Here is a 23,621-nt window from a genome sequence, read left to right on the forward strand (position 1 = left end):
TCTCTCTGTGATAGCCCCGTGATAAGACTGGTGACCTGTCATGGGTGAAGCACTAGCCCATAGCAGCTGGGATAAGCTGCTGTATCCGACCCCTTTTGGACAATTGGATGGCTGCATAAACTAACTATAACCCTCTCGACCAACCTTTTGACCTTTAACGTTGACACTTATTGTGAAGTAGGCTTGCAGAGTTTCTAGCCAAACAGCTGTGCCAAGTCATTTTCCAACCTACCAAGTTCACAGGTTTCTTAAGGCTTTTGCTGTGATTCAACTGTGATTACCACATGTTAATCAGCACCGTGGAAACCTGGCTGATCCCTTCTTAGGCTCATTATGAAGTGACTAGGACAAGCCTGGTGCTATTGTATGTTAGTATGTTCAGTAGACAGTGAAAATGCAAAGAAATGAGAGAGCATTTTAGTCCAATGTCTGTTAATATGTTTAGTGTGTCTTGGTACTCTCACATAGCAAACTTTTAGAGGTGGTACAGCTTTAAAAAGAAAAGTATTGATTACATTACATCACTCTGCTGCTATTAGAAAGTCAAAAATCCATTAGCTTATGGGCAACTGGGATCTGTCCATTGATCATCTTTGGTTAGTCAGTTAATGGACTTTCAAATTGAAACCCCATTAAACCAAAAAAAAAAATTCAATCAGTGTCAGCATGAAGGAAAAGTAAATGAATAGCAGCCAGAGCAACATGTGGTGTTGCGGATCAGACTTAACGGTCCCCAGAGGCAGAGCCAGGAGGATTAATCTCATGTGATTTCTCTATACACTGATAAAACTAATTCATCCATGACAATATTTATTACAAATAATCCCATGTGAATAGCATGGAATGAGAATGACTGAGTAACTGCTATTAGAAAAAGAAAGCCTCAAACCTAAAATTGCCTTTCTTAATACTGAGATTAAAGAAACCCCAGAAGATTATCTCCAGCAAACTCTACAGCTTATTTCAATGAGAAAATTCCTCCAGGCTGATTTAAAAAGCACCAGTTAGTGAACTCACCCGGCTGCATCACAAATTTAAAATCTTTTTTGCTGTGAAAACTTTAAAGGGGACATATGATTATTTCAAGCTCCATATCGACTCGTTGCTTTACATGACTCACAATTCATAGCAATCTTTGTTCATCTTATACCAAGCATTTTGATAATAAATAAGTTATATGCATTTAATACATTAATCCTTCAGGGCAGAGAAACACTTCTCTCTAGTGCTGCTTTAACATTTACCTTCATCATGCTATGATCACAAGGTAGCAGCACTCTAAACCATACCCTACTTTATTTGTTTGTTTGAGACATTAAATTACTGATTGAAACCCTAAAAATCACAGATTAATCGAGAAACTTGATATTCTTCCTCAGATTTCTACAGTCCAACAAATTTCTGCAGCTGAAGGAGTCGCCCCCTGATGGTCATGAGAAATAATGCCAGTTTTTTGCGCAACATCTATTGTTTGTCCAACCTATACCCAAGGGAAAGCTTTACTTTATGTAAAAGTACCCAAGAATGTTAAACTGCCACAGATTGATGACGATGTGCTCATACTTGAGATCTCCCAACTGCAAACTGTTTATATACTAAACCTAAACCTTTTTTAATACTTCTTTTGCAATAAAAAGTTTGAATATTTATGCAACAACTAGGCAAGACATTCTAGTTCAGTCTCCTCCTCACGTTTGGTTTCCACAGGTCTTTATTCCTGATCACTGAGTCCATTTGTTGCCCTCAGTCTCCCCAGAATGAGCTCTAATCCCTCAAGATAACTAAAACTATGCAGGCACTCTTCTAGGCGAAGCACATGGGGTCTCAAAGTGTTTTTAAAGCCCCCGTCATGTTCATGCAGTCCTAGTTTCCCTTTTGTTGTCACAGTGACTGGGGGCCTCAAACATTAGAAGGGGGAAGAGAAAAGAAAAGGGGAGGAGGGGGGTCATAGGGCTGACAGGAAGACCAGGACCCCTTCTTAGCATCTTAAAGCCTCCAGTCCTGCTATAGCTTTTACAATCTTCCACATGCTCCCACTTCCCTAATTGAAGATAAATGGACAATAACAGCTAATGGTAGTGGAAGGGTTTGTGACAACTATAAAGAGGGGCTGATGGACATAATATACTTAATATATTATGGTTTACAAATATTCTGTGGATGGGCAGAATTTGCCATTTTCCTTGTAGATTAAATGTGCCAAATACCTTTATATTACTACATGATATCTCATGTGATATCAGATGATATAGAGTACTGAGGCATTTTCTGACGTGTAAAAACAGCTGAATTGAAATAGCAAGCTAATATGATACATTAGCAAATTAAATGCATGCAACTCTTGTTTAGAAATCACTAATACAATGTTGTTGAGGCCCAGCACCCAGTAAAGGCATCCACTTAGGCCCATGTGCGCACACACATGCACACACAAAAACACTGCACGGAATGCAAGTAATATTAAAACCACCCCCAGTGTCCACTGTGTCAGCTGATTGTGAATGTGAGCAGACTGTTTTTGTCTGGGAAAGGCTTTGAAGGCTTTAATGCCCCTCGGTCAGCCAGTCACTCCTCCAGCAGCAGGAATGTGTGGCACTCCAGCTGAGGAGGAGACCAAACATGAGCAGTGGTCAGTGTGGGGTCGTGTCGAGTCTGCAGCCACCCATTTTCTGATGTCTCATCACTCAAAAGCCACAGGTTGCAAGACGAGATGTAGAGTAATATTTCTTCTGCATCAGACATTTTTCATTGCGGCAGGCAACAGTAGCAGTCTTAGGAAATCTGCTGTCACACAGAGGCATCAGGATTTTATCCTCTAGCTTTCAGTGCTGACAGTTTTATAGGGTTACTTGTATAGATGGAGCACCGGAGAAGCAGCATAGAGAGAATCTGCCATTGCAGCACTTTTAAAAATGTAATAATTCAGTATAAAGTTATGTGGATCAAAATATTACAAAATAAAAGTCAAACCATTATAAAGTACACACTTTTCACTACAACACTTAATGAAGCTCTCTAGGTAGGAAAGATCTGATCAATTTATTTTAGGAACATTGACCATATACTCTTAATTGTAAAAGATACCCCTCACCAAGAGATGATAATGACATAATCTGGGACCCACCTTAAAATAATCCTTTGGTTTTTATTCATTAATTTTCAGAGGAAGTAGGGACCCTCAGCAGGAGAGTTACTTAAAGGCACTTAACTTTATAGTTTTTGCTAAAACACATTTCTAACACCAACATCTAACATCTAAACTAACAACATAAAACCAGATTTTCAAACAGTAATGTTGCGGGGGATATTTGTCCCAAGTGAGCATCGTTCTGATGACAGGATGACACGCCTTGTCATCAAGCTCAAATCATCTTAAAGTGGTTTCTTGAACATGGCAATAAGTTCACTGAACTCAGATGACCTCCACAGTCAACAGATTTCATTCCAATAGAGCACCTTTGGGATATGATGGAACAGAAGAGTCGCAACTGGGTTATGTAGCTTACAAGTCTGCAGCAACTGTGCAATGTTAGCATGTCAATATGGCCAAGAATCTCTGAGGAACGTTTCCAGCACCTTGCTGACTCTGTGCCATTAAGAATTAAGGCCATTCTGAAGCAAAAGGCGATCCAAACTACTGCCAGTAAGGTGTACCTACTAAAGTGTCTGGTGAGTGTATATCTCGTTTGAAAGAGGTCACTTTCTCATCACACCTTGTCAAATGACTGCAAATGTCAAGAAAATATTATACTGGCTAAACAAAAAGCAATAGTGAACACTTCTGAGTAAATCATAGTGGCTCAAATTTCAACTGAAATTACTGATCTCGACCTTCCTCGTCTTCCTCCTCTCCCTCTGAGATTGCTTCCATCCACAGCTGGCATCAACCTTCAAACTCGTCCTAGCTGGCTGTACAGCACTCTCACCGGGATATTTTTGGTTAAATTACACCATTAGTAACAAGTGTGAACAATTTTGAGCTGTTGTGTTTAATAAATGACACCTGTGCTGTAGCTGTGTTTACCTTCTGCTGCCAGTGGTTGGCATAAAGCTTTACAAGTGAATTACTGTGCAAAATTGTTCCTTAGTGAGTGAAAATGTGTTTAGAGTTTCGCAAGAAGGTTAAATTGGCTCTGCAAAGTCTGTCAGGGGTGATTGATTCAATAAACTGGCTTAGGGCTGAGAATTTGGTTCAGTCAATGGGAATTCACGTTATTCTAAAAAGAAAAATGCACCAAGTTTTTAGAATAAAGGTGTTAAAGGTGCAAACACAAGAGGGTAGTTTCTAATCTGTGGCAAGTTTAACTCTGTGGAGTCACACATGCAGCTGCTGAAGGGGGAAAGGTGCAAATACAATAGGGAGCTTTAGGTGCCGTGACCTTTCTCCGAGGGAAACAGGAACTTCCAATCAGCAAGTTTTTGTTACCGGTAGGGAAGGGCCAGTGCTAGCTGATTTGTAGAGACTACACTTTCAAAATAAATGTGGGGGGGGGACTCTCCATCAGTAAAACACAGCAATGGCATCAGAAGGATGAAAAAAATAAAAATATGTACGCTAAAATGATTTCCCAAATATACTTGGGTGGCCGTTAAAATACCTGGGCTGTCCTCCCAAGTAAAGTCTATGTTCAGGGAAAGACTGGATCATAACCATCTCTTTGGAAAATGCTCCCAACCTACTTCAGTTTCATTCAGGCATTAAAACCAGCATTTGCAAAATGCTAAACATCTTTGCTCCTTCCGTTTTGTAGATTTTTTGTTATTATAATTTCTAACGAGAAAAAAAGAAAATAATACCAGAAATATTAAGACTTAAAAGCCACAAAGAGCAGTTCAATATTGTCTACTACGGAGACAACATAGAACTTAGAAGTGTGTAGAGTTCACTCCATACTGGACATAAAACAGGTGCTCTGCTTTCAAAGAGTGCAGTCAGTAAGCCTGCTTTGGTGTTTTACAACCCACTCCTTGAGTGGAGCCTCAGTGTGAACATGCAAACAGAGTAAAAGTTTGTACGTGGAGGTTGCAGGCGCCTATAAAAGCTGGCCAATCAGCTTTTATAGTCTGGACGGCCCATGTGATCTGCATTAAGTTTAATTTATAACTTAATATATAATGTATATAAAGACCATTAGAGCTACAAAAATGAGAAAATCTTCATGACTACACTTGTGGAATTTATTTACATAAATGTATTTCGAGTGTATTAACATTTTGTTTTATAGACATATATTTGGCTACTGTATACCGATTAGCACAAGGATAACAACTCTCTTAAACAAAATATTAATATGCTGTAATTATATCCAACACACCCATGTGCTTGTGCTAGTCAGTACACCACAGTATACAGATTAGCACAAAGTTTGCATTGTTGAAATGCGTAGTAAGAGTTTAACCAGGTACTATAAATCATGGAGTAGCTGACACTGAGCAGCAACCTTGGAGCTGAGAAGTGAAGCCAATCTGTAAATGCAAAAAAACTGCAGTTCTTCCAATGACCATGTTAAAATCTCCAACTTTAAAAATATGTTTATAGCCCGGTAATGACATCTATGGCTGGTTTCCCACTTCAGAACAACTGTACAAATGGGTAAGGGGCCACTTTGATTTACAGGTGTAGCCATTTGCTTGACTTCACCTCAGTCCATTCCACTGAACTGGATCTCAGCAGTGTCCGTGCTGTTGGCGCCTTTTGCATAATTTTTAGTTAAATTATCTGACTGATATTATGCCTTGCTATGCGTTACAAACCATCCAAGACATTTGGGCTTTACTTCAAGTGAGTGAAATTCTAGTTTTCTGTTTAATCAGTTTGTTACTTAGCACCAATAAGCATCCCTACAGTTTATGAACACAGCTTGCTAACCAAGCATGGCAGTGTTAGCTGTTGGTTTGAAACGCCACAATCTCATCCAAATATGCTCACTTCTGGCTCTAAAAGCCCATCCAAAAACATAGCATTAGTCAAAACACACTGACAGTGAGGCCTTAAATTCTAGAAGCAAATGAGTTATGGTATGGCTGTGTCTATCTTTTACATACAGTCTGTGCTTATGACCCTCCAATGTCAACTTTTTGCCACAAAAGACAGACTAGAGTTTTGCTACTACATTAAATAGCTTCTAAATGCTTTGTCCCTTATATTCATGCAAAAAGGAGATTTATTAAGAGACAGGACATTATTAAAACCCCATCATTTTAACAACTTTGAACCTGTCCTTAAAACGAAAAAATTCTCAGACTTTCACACATCTTCATTTCTGTGGTGAAATAAGGAACAAAAATCAATAAAGAGAGATCAATACATTCACAAAGAAATGCTGAGGATTCAGTCTACAGGATCAGACTATATGCTGCACATAAAATGTGAAGGAAAGTCTGCAGTCTGCTCTGAAAAACCCCACTCAGGTAGGCTGCTCCAATCACAGCAGCATATTTTATTACACGTACAGCAGTAAACTGTAGATAAATTTCAGCAGCATTCTCTGGCATGCGTGGCAACCTTTCGTCTGACTGCATCTGAGATTGGCAATTAGAGACGCAAACAGTATAAAAGCCTTTTTATAGAGGCCGTTTATAAAGATACAGTATATGCAGTTTATTAGCCATGCCCTTTAAAACTGCAACGTCACACAAACCTGCTTTGAGACAAACTGAAAGAGCCTACTCTAAGTCCTCCTTTGTTAGCGCCACACCATAAACACACATCCACAACCACAGAGGTGAGTCTAAAAATATTCCAACACCAGGTGAAGTGTTGGAACTGGCAAAAAGTTGTATTATCCCAGCCCTCATCCGAGACTCAGAGGTGTTAGGAGCAACAGCTCTGACTCAGAGAAGAACATGGGCAGAAAGAAGTAAAGAAGAGAGAGCTTCAGTTTTCCCAAGGGAGGGTCCACATGAGGGAACAAACAAATGAGTCTGGAGATCCCCTCCTCCACTCTCCATCAAACTTCTGAATCCAACTCTCCCTTTCTGTCACACCCCCCAATCTCCTTATTCTTTCCCCTCATACTGGAAACTGGAACACAGAGAGAAAACTGTGACAAAGCTATTTTGGTTTGTAGACAACCTACCTTTCCACAGGCAGACACCTCAGTGCCCCAACAAACACCCCGGTTATCATGCCAAAAGGTAATGTTCCCAAGCAAAGCTGCAACTTTTTCAGACAACTCAAATAAATAAAACCGATATTAGATTCCCCAAGAAGAATAACTGAATAAAAAAAGGGAATAAAAAGCCTTTAGAAACTGTAATTAACAGCTGAAAGGTGCTATGAATATGTACCACATATAATTGTGATAAATATTAGACCACAAAACACCTTCTGAATCATTCAGTAAGCAAACCCCAAACCATTTATCATTAAACAACACAAATCCATTAAAACATTAAAGGCTGGCCTTCAAAAAATATAAAACCATAATTTAGCCCTTTTTCTCTTTTCTGCAGTGACTAATCATCGTTTAGATGCTGAAAGACTGTCTATAAAATGTCAGGCTTTATAACAAAAAGACAGAAAAATCACAAATAGAGTGCAGTTCAAATGCTAAACATATGATTTTCACCTGACGAAGAGAAAAACAACAAGTCATTACATTTGAGGCAGGAAAATACAACAATAAAGACCAACAAGCCATTACAGTGGTATTTTGTACCGTGTGGTTTTCCTGTAAGTCGGGACTTAACGCCACCCTTCTAGAACCTTTTTGACATAAATATTACCTTTTTGAAGTGCATGCATACTGCACTATAAGTAGTTCCACTATACAGAAGTGGTGACCAGTATATTTAAAATATTTGACTAAACAGGCATTTTTCAGGATTTATGATCCATTTGCAAAGCAATTTTGCTATGAAGTAAGAGGGATTCTGGATTTAAAACATAGAAATGCACTTTCCAATGACCATGATGCTCTAAAAGCTACTTTCAGATGCTCACTTATTCCCAAAGGGTCTCCACACCAAGTAGTTCTGCATGTTTGATTTGGCGTTTTTTGGGGGGTTTTGTCCTTTCTGACATAGCCCCAAAAGGCATTTGTATCCTCCTGGGATCAAACAGGGGATCTTTCACCTGTTAGGCAAATGTGTAAACAGAGGCCCTTACAATTAAACTTTACTATACAGTAACCTCTACTTGCCACCCTTGCACCACTGAGCAGCTACAGAAGAGTAATCAGTGAAAGGTCACGGCAGTTCTTTCCACCTTTTTTTTTGCCTACAGCTACTGTTAACTATACGGTCTATGAAATCTTACAGTTATTAAAAACAATACTGATGTTTAACAATTTCTGCTTATTTAGACTGATTGGGAGTCTAAACCTAAAGATATTTAATTCTTACTTTAAGGAGATTATAAAAATTTATATGGCATACTGAATAGGAAAACAGTAAGTGCATGCTGATAAGCTAAGAGATTCATCAACTAATTGTTTACATTTCTTTACACAAATGTAAAAATTCTTCTCTTTTTACCTTAATGTACAATAATCCTCTGTAACTTTCAGTCACAGTGGGACTCCCACTGTGAATGTCAAACACTGCCCATCACTTTCAATGGCCAGGTAATTAAAAGGTAACTTCCTGTTTCTCCAACGGTTTTTTTCCTGCGAGTCTCTTACCCCAGTTTGTTCCTTGCATAGTTGCTCTGATGTCTGACCAGCTCCTTCTGATCATCCAGCCTCCTGCCCCTTCGTGTCTCACTCCGTTCCTGTTTCTCTGTTTCTGACCAACCCTCCTGAGGGGAAAAAAAAAAAACTTCTCTAAAACCCCCCTTCCCCAAAAAAGAAACCGCTCATTCTCAAGGCAAATGCCACCAATGTGAATGAGAGCACAGTCCCCTCCCCTTTCCCTGCTTTTCACTCTCTTTCATGCATCCCACCTCCTCCTCCTCTCAGCACTACCCAGCCCCTCTCTGACATATGCACACCTCCTCTCTCCGTGCTCCACTCCTCTGCCATTTCCTTTGACTAAAGAAACTATACTCTGCAAGGTCCTCTACTGCCATTGTCAGGCAGTTAAAAGAAGAGAATGCAAGGGAAGGGGAAAAAAAGCTGTCAGTTAAAGATCATTCTGATCTGTCCACACATTTTAAACAAAGTAAAAAATAAAAAATAAAGTGGTGCTGCATGCATCTCACTCTGTAAAGGTGCAGAACCCCCTGCAACCCTGAAGTGGATAAATGAATGGATGGCATTATTAGCTGTCCAAATTGAGTCTTTAAAGGAGACGTGTAAACACTAAGATTTAGAGTGAAATTGTAGTTTTATGGAACTACAGATAAAGGAGCCTGTTTAATTAACTCCCAGAAAGGATTAAAACAGGTAATTATGATACGAATGATTAATTAGAAGAAGCTGCCACTGAAAGATTAGAACTGGTTTACCTTAAAGGAAAAACACCCAAGTGAGGATTTTGATATTTTAAGAAGCAATTCTGGATGTAGGACATGCAGGCACATTTAAAAACAACATGGTAATGCTTATCTCTGCTCTAAAAAGTCTCATGAAAACAAATGCCAGTGAAAAATACAAACGAGAGCACAGTATATAAGAGCTGTAGTACTACAACTAAAGCAGTATCCTGCACAATCACCTCTCAATATAATTGTTAAGGTACTCCACACACAATGATTTTGGGGGAGTGAGCGGTAAGCGGCTACAGGTAGGAATACATGGTGCTAAGCTAGCAGAACAACAATAAGGGTTTCATATAATATATGGATATATTTTATACCTGCATTATATTTTAGCATTTCAATGTCTTGGGGGTTGTACATAAAGTGATAACATCTGTTTGCAAACAGCTGCATATTTGCTCCAAGCATCTGTGAAAGGGACTGTTGAAATTTTTACAGAAGTGATGAAGAGCTGTTTACATTTCAACTGGTTTAACTGGTGCAGGAATCTAGTGTACATGCTTTGATGATAAAAAAAAAGAGAAAGAAAGTACAACGACTCTTGAGCACTTTTGTCTGGTTCAGGGTTCATTTTTAAAAGTGCTTTACAAGTGTTTTCAAAAGATTGAGGTTCTATTTATTCAGTGGGCAAGGGGGCTGCCGTGTCGTGTGCACACAAGTATTTATAGTGAAAGCATTGGTGCCTCCATTCACAGCACACACCCACACGCTTTGTGACAAAAACATTCTTCAGTCTTGGACTGCAGCTAGCGATTGTAGTCGTTTTTCTGCTCTATGGCCTCTGAAAGTTCAGCATCGTGGCACATGAATCAGCTCTCCTCCTGTTGGTTCTGGTTAACACGGCCCATCAGATTACAGCATATTTTCAGAGCAGGAGGAGGAACAAACATTGAGTACATCTGACAGCAAGATGGTATTTCACTGGATTATTATTCACCTTTAATGAACCCAGAAACCAGGAGATTAAGAATCTCTTGTCTGGATTAGTGCTACCAGAACTCGAAAACCCCTCCTTTTTTAAAAATATTTGATTATATAATCTCATTTAGAATATACACTGTCAGCCCTTGTCCAGACAGACAGCATTAACTGCATGTTTTTCCAGTGGTGGGAGAAACCAAAGCTCCTGGAGAAAACCCACACAAGCACCGGGAGAAAATGCAAACTGTCTAGATTCAAACCAGGACTCTCTTGCTTTAAGACAATATTGCTAACTAATTAAGCCACCATGCTGTCTAAATGAAATAAAAGAAACTACACATGGCCACAATGGCAACCAGGCCACAAAACTATCCACTAGAAAAAGTGTTTAGAGCGAGCTTGGCAGCAGGAACTGAACTTTCAAATTAATCAAATCAGTCTTATTTATATAGCACCAATTCACAACAATAGTCACCTCAAGGTGTTTTCTATTGAGAGAACCCCAGCAATCATAAAATTCTATATGAGCAAGCACTTGGCAATGGTGGGAAGAGAGAACTCCCTTTTAAGAGGAAGAAACCAGGTTCAGGTAGCTGCGGGTATCTAGTGCAACCAACTCTGGGGTGAGAGGAAAGAGAAGAGACCACGAATAACAAATGAGACAAAACATTAACTATAGGAGAGAATAGATAAAAGTTACAGACAAGCATATAAATGCATCAGGAATTAAAAGAGGGAAGTAGACAGGTGGTGATGAATGCCAAGTGTATCATAGGAAATTCCTCAGCAGGCTGAGCCTATTCCAGCAAAACCAAAAAGAACTTGGGGGTCACCTCATCTAGCCCCAACTACAAAAGTCTGAAGCCCAATTTTAAAAGCAGAGATGATGTTGACAATGTACACCCTCTCCATCTTCTCTGTTTCATATATGGTTCTAGACCTTAAATACAACCCAAACATCTGCAAGCCCTCTATTGATATATTCAATCAATTATACAATTCCCTCATTCCCTTCACTGCAGAAATTAAGAAAATACTAAAACAAATCACCAAATATAGTTATAGTCTGTATAAATAGAGGTATGGTTTATACAGTTTCCACCAACATTTGAGACAAATATTTGTTTCTTAAGTTGCTAAATGCTGCCCTGTTAATCTCGCATGTCTGCTTTTCGTGTTGTGTGGGTATAGGTTGAGTAATAATTTTACTTTATTAAAGTTTCATGCATGCTGGCTTACTCTTATACCAGCATTACTAACTGAACTTCAATTTAGGATTATCAGACAGTAATCGCAGTTTAATCGAGGATATGACATGCTGAAGTTTATTCCAACATGGCTTTGGCAGCATTCAGCGTTTGCCTTGACCTGTAAGCCACCATCTGGTCAATAAACATGAAAAAAAGGAAAAAGGAAACAGGAGATGGTGTAGTCAGTGTAGCTCAGTTGCTCCCACATAAAGAGAGGGCTAAAGTAGGGTACGAGAAGTAGGCTATGCCCTGCCACCACCGCCTTACACACATACAAACACAGATTTGTCCCTCTTCCTTTTCAACTCTCTCTTTCCCTGCTCATAGAACTGGGTCACAGTAGTAGGCACAAGGTTTGTCCTTCAGGCAACAAGACGTGATGCTGGGGATGGAGTTCAAGGTCATTCTTGATCAAGTCTCAATGGGAGGTCTTGAGAATACTAAATGGGCCACAAGTGAGGTCTCATCAGCCTGCAGCCAAAGCAACAGAAACTGCTCTCTGTTCGAGGCTACCATTTGAGAGCAAACACCATTAATCAGCTGCCTGGAGGCCACAACTGCTGGACTAAAAACGCAGGCTGCAAATCACCGCTGTGAATGCCACCATTAACACTACCACTTTACTGGCATGGGATGGCCAACATGACTCAGCCCCTATTTGAGGGAACTGATTTACAGGCTGAAGCAGCAGTAAAGTACAATTCTGTAACTTCTCTATCTGCAGGACAGCAGAGTTAAAACCATGAGGAATATTAGAGGGAAATTCCAGTAAAATAAATAATTCCAGTGTGGCTTTGCAGAAATATTGGGTACATCTGTCTGTGGTCTCCAGTTTTTCTTCCTCAGTCATATAAAGTTTATTATCCTACAGTGATACTTAAAATGTTTAGGAGTGCCAGGAGTAACATAATTTCTAGTGAACACTGAAAACGGCTCCCGAGAGCCCACAGTTCTACTTTATCTACATCTATAGCGGATGCCCATCAGGTGGTCATCCACAATAAGCTGTGTTGCCATCTCTCTGCGGTCCGTCATCCTGCTTCCTTCTATAGTTTCTTAACAACGGCTCCCGTCTGGGAACAGAAACCAACAGAAAGCTAGGCCATCCATCAGTGTCCGTGCTGCCTCAGCATGGGGACACACTCCCATTGGACGCTGCAGCTAAAACTGGCCTTGACCAGCCAGCCCTTTGGACCACTTACCTCCAAAATAATCCACCATGGCACAAAGCAATTCATGCACACCTCCCAAATAAAACCGCTGAGAAAATTTCAGCAGTAGGGTGCTTCATCAGTATGAAGAGAGAAGTGAGAGAAAGGGTCGTTTGTAGATTAAAATAAGTAGTCCTACTGAGCAAGTCCAGTCATACATAAATCCACACAAATGGGCTGTTTTGAGCTGGCAGGGACCCAACTTAACCACACTCTGATTTACTGTATAATGTGGCAAAGAGATTAGGGTTATGCCTCCCGCTCTGGAATTACAGCAATACCCTATCCATGATTAAGATCTGTTGCAAGCTCCCACGCAGCAAGAATGTGTTAACGTCCACGCCAGCACTATGCACGCTGCAACATATGGGCCACGCTGAAGCCAAGTCACAACGTCAAAGTGTCAAACAGGAAATGACCATTAGAGAAAACCTAATGCGGGTATGAGGAAATGGCCTCAACATATGCAGAGGTTTTAGCAGTACTGCATGCAAGAAACTCCTCTTACCTGTCACTGACACCCCGTCTTCAGCTTCTGGAGGCCTTAGAAAATCATGTACGAGTCCGTTGAGCATCTCAGGAACTCGTCATTCTTCTCGTCACCTCTCTGTTCTCCCAGACCGAGGGGATAAAACACACACACAAAAAAAAGCACAATGTTGAATCAGCAGAAGAGAAGCGGCGAGACTACTACTGCTGTGGGGAGGCTGGAAAACGTGAAAAGTGACAAGTGTGTTTATAGAAGTCGGCAAGAAAGAGGAAAATCTGAGTCACAATGGCAAAAAGACTTCACGTGGAAGAAGCCTGAGAGTGAGGGGATTTTTCCTTGTTAACAAGAGCGAAGGCTGAACACAAAAACCTCCACCTCGTTTAAAGCAAAAACAAAAAAAACCCAACAACAACTACACCCTGGGACAAGTTTTAAAATGCTCGTGTTGATTCTTTTCCATGTTAGGGAATCGTGTGGGGTTTGCGGGTTTTCACAGGAAATCACTTTCTAAGGTTGAGCAAGGTTTAGAAATTATACCTAAAAATTCTGAATTGACTTCTACCTCAACACCTAAAAAGACAAAAACCCACTGCCACCATCTGGAAAGAAGTACAGAGTCCATCTGCAGCTCATTAAACTGATGTATTGCTAGTACAGCAATAATTTAGTTTGTAATGGAAGAGGACAAGAAAAGACCGTGAGAAGTGCCAGAGGTGAGTAGACAAGACAGCCCTTATTTCACACTAAATATTCAAGCCTGCTGCTACAGTGAGATCACCCTAATTGTGGCACAATCATGTTTTCAGTAAATATTGTGCTGGGAATTAAATACTGACAGTAGCAAAGAAAGAACTGCACCAAAATCTAATGCCATACACCAGAGGCTTCATCTATCAAACTACACGGTACTGCCGATGAAAATTAGCCCGTATGGATAAATACTATCCATTCAACTGATGGGACAAAGTGTTCATGTTAATTAATGTGCATTTCCCTTTTTAAAATAAAAAGGAAAACACATTACATTTCAATTTTTTGCTCTTTCCAGGTCAATTTTTCAAGTTGTGATGCATCACTTCTTAATTTTATAAATATCTACAGAACCCAAGTACCACACAATTTATTTTACATTTAATTAACTATAATTACAGTTATAAAGGTTTTTCTCACTGAGAAATGGGCCTTTTTAGAGGGTGTGACAATGCACATAATAGCAATTGGTCTCCACACAAAACAAAAGTACATCTATGATGTATTATTATAGAGAAATGCCTGCATTCTTCTTTTATGTCTATCTGATAAATGCAAAAGTTTACTAACCACCAATTTTAAAAGAAAAAAAACAACAACTTAAAAACATTTTTTAATACAACACTACATATGCAAGAAAAGCTCTGAGTGAAACTACACATTCCCACAGTATTACATAAGAAACAATGCAGGCCTATTAAACAAAGAAAAGCACATCAATGTGTATCAGTACTTGAAACATAAGATATTTCTAAAATGACAAAACAAGGGATGCACAACTTGTAAATGTACAATATTTTGCCATGTACGGGTAGGCTATAATTTTCTTCTGCAGTTAGTGGCAAAAACTTCTGGCTTATATCAGTGTAACTTAGAATTTGTCTTTTTCTGTAGTTCATTTTACTTGAAGTAATATTTCTCGAAACTTGACTGTGCCGCAAGTAATTAGGATTATTTCACTGTACTGTAGTAGCAGGGCTCAATATTTAGTACAAAATGAGTGCCGTCTTGTCTCCTTACCTCTAAAGTATTGCTTTATTAGTAATACGTCAGTTTAATGAGCTGCAGATGGACTCTACTTCTTTCCAGATGGTGGCAGTGGTCTGTTGTCATTTTAGGTGTGGAGGTAGAAGTCCAGAAACCCAGAACAACTTTTTCCACCCCCACTTTGAAACTAATAATAATTTCCATAGAATCAGAGATATGTCCATCCATATGTTCTTTCACCCGTCTATCCAGGATGGATGGATAGATGATCATCAATCTCAATCCTTTAGCTGTTTGAGTTTAAAATTTAACTAAATGTAACTACAAAGACTAAACTGAAACAAGAAAGTCTACTTCACAGTTCGAACTACAAAAAAAAAATGTAACCCTATATTAACTGAAATTAGAGTTTATATTTGTTATTAAAACACGCACACACAAAGATGTCTGTAAACCCTTTATATGTTCTGCAAGTCTAAAAATAGACTGGTGGTCCCAGCTGAGAAACCGTGAGAGAGGAGCAGTAGCTAACTGGTTCATGTGAATCTCCTTTCATCAGCAGGATGATAAGATTTGTGGTGTTTGCTAAAACTAATGTTACCAAACTGCCTGCAGGGTTACTGCAACTGTAAGGGCTTTATTTAATACTAGCCAAGCCATCAGCTCTTCCATCTGTGCCTAACACACTGTATTAGTAAGTTACAGACAGATGGAAGTGCTGAGGAGACTGTGGCTTCCCACATGTAATGTAGCTCAATCCAGATGGCTTAAATGCAGCTTCTTAAATGCTGTACAGTGATAGGGCCAAGCCATTTAGAATAATTGAAGGCCAGCAAAGAAATGCCTTAACGCTTGTTTGTTTTAAAGGCTGACAAATGACCTACAGAACATAAGCAGGTGTTTACTTAACAGAGCAAACAGTGCAAAGAAGGATGCAGGACTTGGATCCTTGCACTGAATAAAAAGAAAGCAGAGGGCAGTATTTTGATAACCACTTATTATGTCACACAAAATGCAGTCTGATCTAGACCCCAATTTTCCTAAAAGGAAAACTAGACAACCCTCCAAAAATCCATAAAAGCTGCAACAGGGCTGGCACCATTAACATGCCTATGAATGACATCAAACACCACAATGGTGTAGTTCTTGTCCTGCTCTGCAGCCTCAGTGAGCTCAGTAACAGAACCAGTTCTCCACCTGCTGCAGGTTCTGGTTAAAAGTGTCATCTGCTCTCAAGGGATTGGTGCAGAACAAGGAATCCTCTCACCAGCAGTTTACTGGTGTAGGAACATGAGATGGCAAGGATTGAGGTTACCTGTTTGCAGCGACAGAACTTTCAAAATCAGACTGAGGGCATTGTTCTATCATTGATCCCATCCTTGTTTTGTCCTTATTATCCTTGATTGAGGAAAACAAAACTCAAAACTATGGCTAAAAGGCGCAAAAAGTAAATTGTAAGAGTAGGAAACAAAACAAAAATGTGTTTATAAATCTCAGCTATCAGTAGGACACCCTACTTCATCTCCACCAAAAGGGTAGCTTTTGTTATTTGGGGGAAAGAAATGACTGAAACAAATTTTTCCAACGTAATTGATTAATTTTATGACTGTTTGAAGATGGTAAGGTAAAGAAAAGAAACATGTTTTCTTCAACAGGGATCGTTGGAAAGTAGATTTACACACCAAGAAAAAATAATTTAGTTATTACCCTATACCTGCATTTGAAGCAGAAGTTATTCAGAGCACATTTAAAGTATTTCAGCAAAAAAAAGAAAGAAAAAAAAAGCTCACACTAGTAACAAAGAGATTGCAGATGGTAGATTAGGGTTTAACCTGTAGGCCAGAGTGCCAACAACCATCCACATAAAGAAAGAAAAAAATCACAACTCTGGGAGTCAGAGCAGGTCATCTACTCTCCATCTCAAATTAGAGTTTCACTATACCCTGGAAAAAAGTTAAAATCCCAAAAGAAATTGCAAAATGTAGTTTAGATATTTTGATATTTGTTTATGAAAGCTAAATATAAATAAACTGTGACAATCATTATTTTTTTTAATCATTAAAATGTATCAATTTAAAGTGAACTGTAGCCAATCACAACTGTCATAGAGTAAAAACAAGGCTATTATGTAGACAGCCTGTCTTTCCAGAGACAAACACTCACACATACAATTTTAGACACCAATATACCCAACAAGCCCTAAAAAACAAAAACAAAAAACAAACAAACATACGTTTCAAAGGAAGCTGCAAATCAAGGGCTGAAAATCTAAGCCAGTGCTGAAGTATCAAAAGCTGCAGTTCCTCTAGTGACCACTTGAGGCTTCAAAAAACAAGTCAATCCTGAGTCACTGAAGTGGACCTCCGAGCCATGCTCTTGCTACTGGTGCCTTTTGGAGAGTTTTTAATTAAATCATCTTACAAATAATATGTCCTGCTATGTGGTGAAACCCAGCCAAAAAGTTTGTGCTTCAATTGCATTGACTAAATGAAATCCTAGTATTTTATTAGCCTACACTGAGGATTAATTAGCAGGTATCTGTCTGTACATCAAGTTAATTTTAAATAATCAATGCAGATGACCCGAGTTGACAGTTAGGGATTAATATCCTGATTACATGCATAAAGATGCAGGATTACTATGAACATATGTGCATGTCTGGCAATAACAGGATTCAGTAAGTTCACAGCTACACTGTACAGCAGTCAGGATTAAATGGGATGAGGTGCAGGAAATAAATTTAGCCACCTATTGGGAAGGACAGTGTAATAGAGTATAAGTAATGAAGATAAATGAGGTTCTGCATTTCCCAGGCTTTCAGGCATGCACACAAAAGCATGTGAACACACACATGCAAACACAAAAAACACAGGGCCCAGTGGACTATTAAGAAATAGGGTGGCGTCCCACTTCTTCCTTGTCCAAACACTGCCATCCCATAGCACTTAGAATAATAAACCTAATGCTCAGCCATGTACCAAAGGTTGCAGGCGGGTTAACAAACTCGGTAAGAGGCAGTTGGACTTTTACACACTCAACAAAAGGCCATTCAAAAAACAGGGAAGTGGTGTAGCATAAAGGAGCACCATGCAAACAGTCATATTGACAGTATCCTGTAATAATAAACTTGAAAGCATGTAATTGATTTTCACTTGACCTCTGTTGTAAATTGTAAATGTGTGGTTATCTAACAGTATAAATGCAGGGGGGAAACATCGAATGGAGACTGGAAACATTGTGTTCAGAATTCTGAAATCGTACAGATGTTTGTTTAAAGTGGATAAAATAGGCAGTGAGGGGGAAGTGAATCCAAGGAGGAAAAATGGCATGTCTGCCTTGTTTGGACAGTAAGAAGGTGGATCAGCAGAATCTCTGAGTTTTTCTCAGACATCCTCATTTAGGATCCTCACCCAGGCCAAACCTCAGACATACTCCTGCATTTTAAAAACCTCCTGGGAGAAAAATCCAGCTACTTCTTCCACGCAATGAGTAGTGGAGACTGAGGATGAGGTTACAATGAAATGAGGATGTGCATCATATTTTATTGCCTTCTTTAAGTGAAAATTAAGACTTCAGGGACAAGTAGTTGCTTTTCATTGCTGTGCATCTGTTGAAATACAGTTGAAAGCAATTTTATGTCATTAAGTCTTTCAGAATTAGCGAAAACATGTACTTTGTGTTTATATCAGGGTCACAGACAGCTGCCTCTCCATTAAATGCCTTTCAAAATAAAAACAGTCAGCCATTTATGTTGGAATGAAAAAAATGCAAATAAATGTTTAAGTGTAAAACATTACATCTGTTCCATTATTATGATCAGATCGTTTTAATGCAAAACAAAAGCTACAATAACTACACAATGGCTTTATTTTCAATCCCAATAAGATGTGCCGACTCTTTTCTACAATGGTTTAGAGATTCTTGTACAAAATGACAACAAAAGTAAGAAAATCAGAGAATAATCAGTTGCAAAGTTTTTTGCATCTGTAGATACATACTGTAAGCATAGCTGCACAACCCTGTGAAAAAAACCCCCAAAATATGTTGTCTTATTTAACTGTGGGTTGGGTAAAAGGGGGCTGAAAGGAAAAGGAATAACCGGGAAAAGTTTTTTTTGTTAGGCGAGGATAGTCTGGCAGTGCGATGACAGGATGAGAGCGTATTCAAACAGTGTGCACATGTTCTTCACTTCAGATCCACTTCCCTTCTGTCTGAATAAGCTATTATGCAACACTGTGACGCAGGTCCTGCTTGACCGTGCAGCCCACCTCCCACGTAGCTTCTGATCTGCACCCTCATTCATTCCCATCACCTCTCAGTCACTCAGACATCTACCGCACAGCCCCCCCCATTCAAAAAGCTTCACCTCTTTTGACTCTTTCATAGGCATATGATTTCTCTTTGAGATATATTTTTATAAGTCATAAGCATGTCTGTTTTAAAAAGAGTACATTTATGTGTCGTCCATCTCGTGGCCTCCAAGCTGGAGAATAATCAGGCCAGAAATCACACAGAGAGCAAGGAGAAATGTATTTAAAAATATCCAAACAACCAACCTCAGGGAGGGGGTCGTCCCACTTACATAAGTTCAGTTACACACAGTACCTCTTACTGTGAGGAAACTAAATGAAGATGTAAAAAGGAAAAGGTGGAGGCTTCAAGAGAGCCAAGATAAATGTCTGCAACAATTCTGCCATTCAGGACTCACTTGAGAATGACAGAAACAACAAAAGACAAAGGATGAAATATTACACTGAGTTATGAGTTTCTCTTCAAACTCAAGAGAAACAGTCAAGTTTTATGTCTGATTATTTATAAAAGCCTGACTTGCGTGACCTTGAGTGAGGGCGGATGAAGCAAATGACAACAAAACTGAGGGAGAACTTAAGTCTGAAGATTAAGAAAGCAAAAGTGGGCTGTTGGCCAATATTTTTAGGTAAAGAATATTTCCAGTTTATGTAACTTGCTTCTCATTTCCAGAGATTTGAAATAGCTGAAGATTAAAGACGTAAACAGGGCAAACTCCAACAAACAAAATAATTTTAAAAAGGTTGTTCAATCAAATCTATCAGTATAGATATATAGTTGACACACAGAATCCCACCACTGAGTTCTAGGTCTGCTGTGACGTCTCCTTCTAGCTGGGTGTACCCAATTCTTCCCAGTCACATGGAAAAGCATGAAAGAGCCAAGATAAAACAACCTACTCGCTCATGTTGAAGGACACTAATTGTCCTGTTTTTTCCTGACAGTCAGCATGACTTTGAAACTGATGTGTTTCAATAGGAAGTAAAGTCACATGGGGATAAGAGTTTTCACAAGGCTTTGCAGTCTTCTGTAAATCTACACACCATGACTCAATAGTTTGTAACAATAACTTAAAGTACTCATTTTTTTGTCTCCTATATGGTTATGAAGGAATTCTGGCCCAATGTTATTACGTTGCTACAGTTCATTGAGGTTTGGGGGCATTTATTTCTACACAGCTCTTTTAAGGTCCCACCCACAGTATTTCAGTTGGGTTCAAGTCTGGATTTTGATTGCATTTTCTACAACTGTATTCAGTTGTAGATTTACTGCTGTGCTGAGGATCATGCTGCCCCTGACTGTAGAATACTTTGGTGTACAGAGGAGTTCATGGTTGAGCCAATGACTGCAAGGTTCCCAGGGTCCTATAGCTACAAAACAAGTCCAAATCATCACCCCTCAGGGACGGTGTTCAACAGATGTTATGAGGTGTTTGTGCTAATATACCTCGTTTTGGTTTTTTCCGATTGCAGCTCCACTTTGGTCTCATCTGACTAAAGAAAGTTGTTCCAGAAGCCTTTTGGTTTGGCCAGATGCAGCTTTGCAGACCTAAGCTTTGCTGGTCTGTCCATTTTAGAAAGAACAGGCTTTGTCCTGGCAACCCTTACAAAAAAAGCAATATTTTTAAGCCTTTTGGTAAGTGTAACTTTGTGAACTTTAATATTTAAATGGTAACTGAGGCCTGCACAGTCTGAGATGTCAGTTATGGTTTTTGAGTTTTTCCTCTGATCTTTGTATTGTCCAACTTGCTGGAACATCCACTCCAGGAAAGACTGTGGCAAAGTCTTAACACACATCTGAATGCAGCAGACCAGCAAACTCCTAAAACATCTGCTTTTATAGAAGTGGTCACACTTTATAGTGATCAGTATTTAACAGCACCAACGATGCACTTATTTTTCCACAGGTTTACTTGGAGCTCAATGAAAACTTTCTTTTTCGCATGACTCTAGATCTGTAGTGTGTATTTTGTATGTTCAGTGGAGGCATGTCACGTTATCAACCAAAAATATATCAAACTCAGTGATTCACTAGCTCAGAACTCATGACACCAATTCAGTTATTCCAGAATTTTGGTGAAGACCCATTAAATGATCATGTGCCATGTGTTTTTTGTGAATTGAGGACAGACTGACCTTGGACTGTATGAGCAAAAATGTGGCAATTGTTGTATTTTAACCAAAAACCATATATTTTTTTAAACCTTGCAGAGTAATTTTTATTGCCTAACCATAAACAGTAGGGTTTAGACTAACTGCCCCTTAAAAGTGGAAAATATTCACTTTGTGTACATGGCTCTGAATAAGAACATATGAATCCAGTCTGATGAAAATTCAGGATCACAGAAATGACGTCAATTCATTTCTTAAGTTGCTGCACTGTTTATTTATTTTTTCCTGTTTTCTCATGTTCCTGGCCAGTCGTCGAGAAAGCCTGTGGGCTGCACCTCAGTCAGAGGCTGTAAGATGGATGACAGAAGGACAACAGCCAGCTGACACAACTGAGGAGTAAGTGAGTGGCAAAATGAGGGGTAGCGAAAGAGGAGAAAAACAGTGTGAGAGCAGGAAGGGAAGGGGAAAAAATGAGAAGAGAAGCAGGAGTCAGAGATGCTGCAGGGCTTTACTGTACATCAGCACATATGGGCCTCCCTGCAGCAGCTGTGAATGTCATGATCACACTAACTACCGCCGCCAATCACATCTGCTCATGGGAATATGGCATGTTGTTTTTAAAGGTTTTTTTTTTCTCTTTTCAGACTGCGTAATCATCCACAGATGATACAACACACAATGTGCTCTGTAAAATATTCTCCTTATAGGCCATTTTGGGATAAACTTTAATTCAGGCTACAGACAACATGTGACAAAATTGTGCTCAGCTACAATGCAGAGATGCCCTCCTATGATTAAGCAGAAGAATATTTTACAGGAATCTTTGTAATTCTGTGCAGATTAATTCAGGCAGAGCAGTGCTTTGAGCTAAACACTCATGTTAACATGCTCACAGTGACTACATGCTGTTATGCAATGCATGTTTAGAACAAGTGCAATGTACAAGCTAGCATCAGGTTACTGCTGGCTCATTGGCAGTGGTTGCTGGCTATCAGAGGCTGGTTGCTTTGGCTGATAGCAGATTGTCACAGTTGCCCGTAATGTTTCCACGTTTGTCTACAAATATTCTTTGACTACTAACAAAGTGGAAATAAAATTTGAAAGAGTGCAACCCAATCTGGAAACCAAGAAGAAACCACAACAGCAGCATATAGGCTAGCAACCAAAGCAGTCACCAGACGTTTCTTCCAGTTGAGGAATATAATTTTTCCCTAGTGACAGGTGGTTGCCAGGGGCTCACTGACTGGTCTGTAGGCCTGAATAATTGGGTTTTAACAATGGTTTTTCCTGCAACTGGAGCCTTCTTCACTTGATCCAACATTGTCACCATTATTGTAACATATCCAAAACAGTGGACAAATTAACCTCATGTGGTTAGTATGTAGACTCATAGCAAATGGGATCAGAAACATTTAATAAAAGTATTGCATTAACCGTTTAAAAACTGCAAGCATTTTTAGACGTAGACCCCATTTTCAGAGCTTGTTCAAGTGCTTCTAGCTCTTTATGTAATCTCAGACTGACTCAATGATATCGAGATTAGGGATCGGTGCCATATAATCTGCTGCAGGACTTTTTGGTCTTTCTGACATTAAATATAAAGGCTCTATATACAGGGTTACCACCAGGGAAGTTGATAACCCCAGTGGCCCTGACAGGGGCAAACAATTTAATATAGCTACACTAATCTTTTCTAACAGTGATTGCAAAGCCCAGAGAAAACACAGGAGCAGTGTTAGCCTCTGTATTTCACATAGACGAGAGTGACGAGAAAGAGAGGCACTGGGGTCGTAATACCCAAATATAACTAGTGGAAGACCACTGATTCGCTTCATGTGGCAAAGATTATTTAGCCTACTATGATTCTACTATAAAATAGTAGTTAAAATATCTGCTTGGGTCTTCAACGTCATATTCAATTCAATTTCAATGCTGGTGATTTTGGCTCATAACAATATAAACACACCCTTTCTTTTATAACGGTGTGTTTGTACTCTTCCCTTAATGCTCAAACTCATTCACTTTTTAAGACAGCCTGAGGCGAGATGACTAAAAGGTAGCGTTCGGTCATAAAAGATCTGCCAAGAGGAAGTTAAACTCAACAGGTAGATGTAGATGAACCTGAGGCAGATTTAATCATGGTCGCCAGCAACTGCATTTGTCTGTGGATCG

The 23,621-nt window shown here is 39.4% G+C and overlaps 1 protein-coding gene across 2 annotated transcripts in view; it reads right to left on the minus strand.

The window, feature by feature from the left end:
• The window catches only part of LOC102198016 (leucine zipper tumor suppressor 2), a 41,098-nt gene that overhangs the window by 8,406 nt on the left and 9,071 nt on the right, over window positions 1-23,621 (minus strand). The window contains exon 2 of one of the 2 annotated variants that reach the window (XM_005725861.1): window positions 13,312-13,410. The gene's annotated coding sequence lies outside the window, so the exon portion shown is untranslated. Of the gene's footprint in view, window positions 1-8,624; window positions 8,697-13,311; window positions 13,411-23,621 lie in introns of those variants that run through there. The other variant, XM_013908965.1, reaches the window with a different exon arrangement.

Source organism: Pundamilia nyererei, unplaced genomic scaffold (genome assembly GCF_000239375.1).
Source record: "Pundamilia nyererei isolate P.nyererei 1_Seehausen unplaced genomic scaffold, PunNye1.0 scaffold00017, whole genome shotgun sequence".
In the NCBI taxonomy this organism is placed as follows: domain Eukaryota; kingdom Metazoa; phylum Chordata; class Actinopteri; order Cichliformes; family Cichlidae; genus Pundamilia; species Pundamilia nyererei.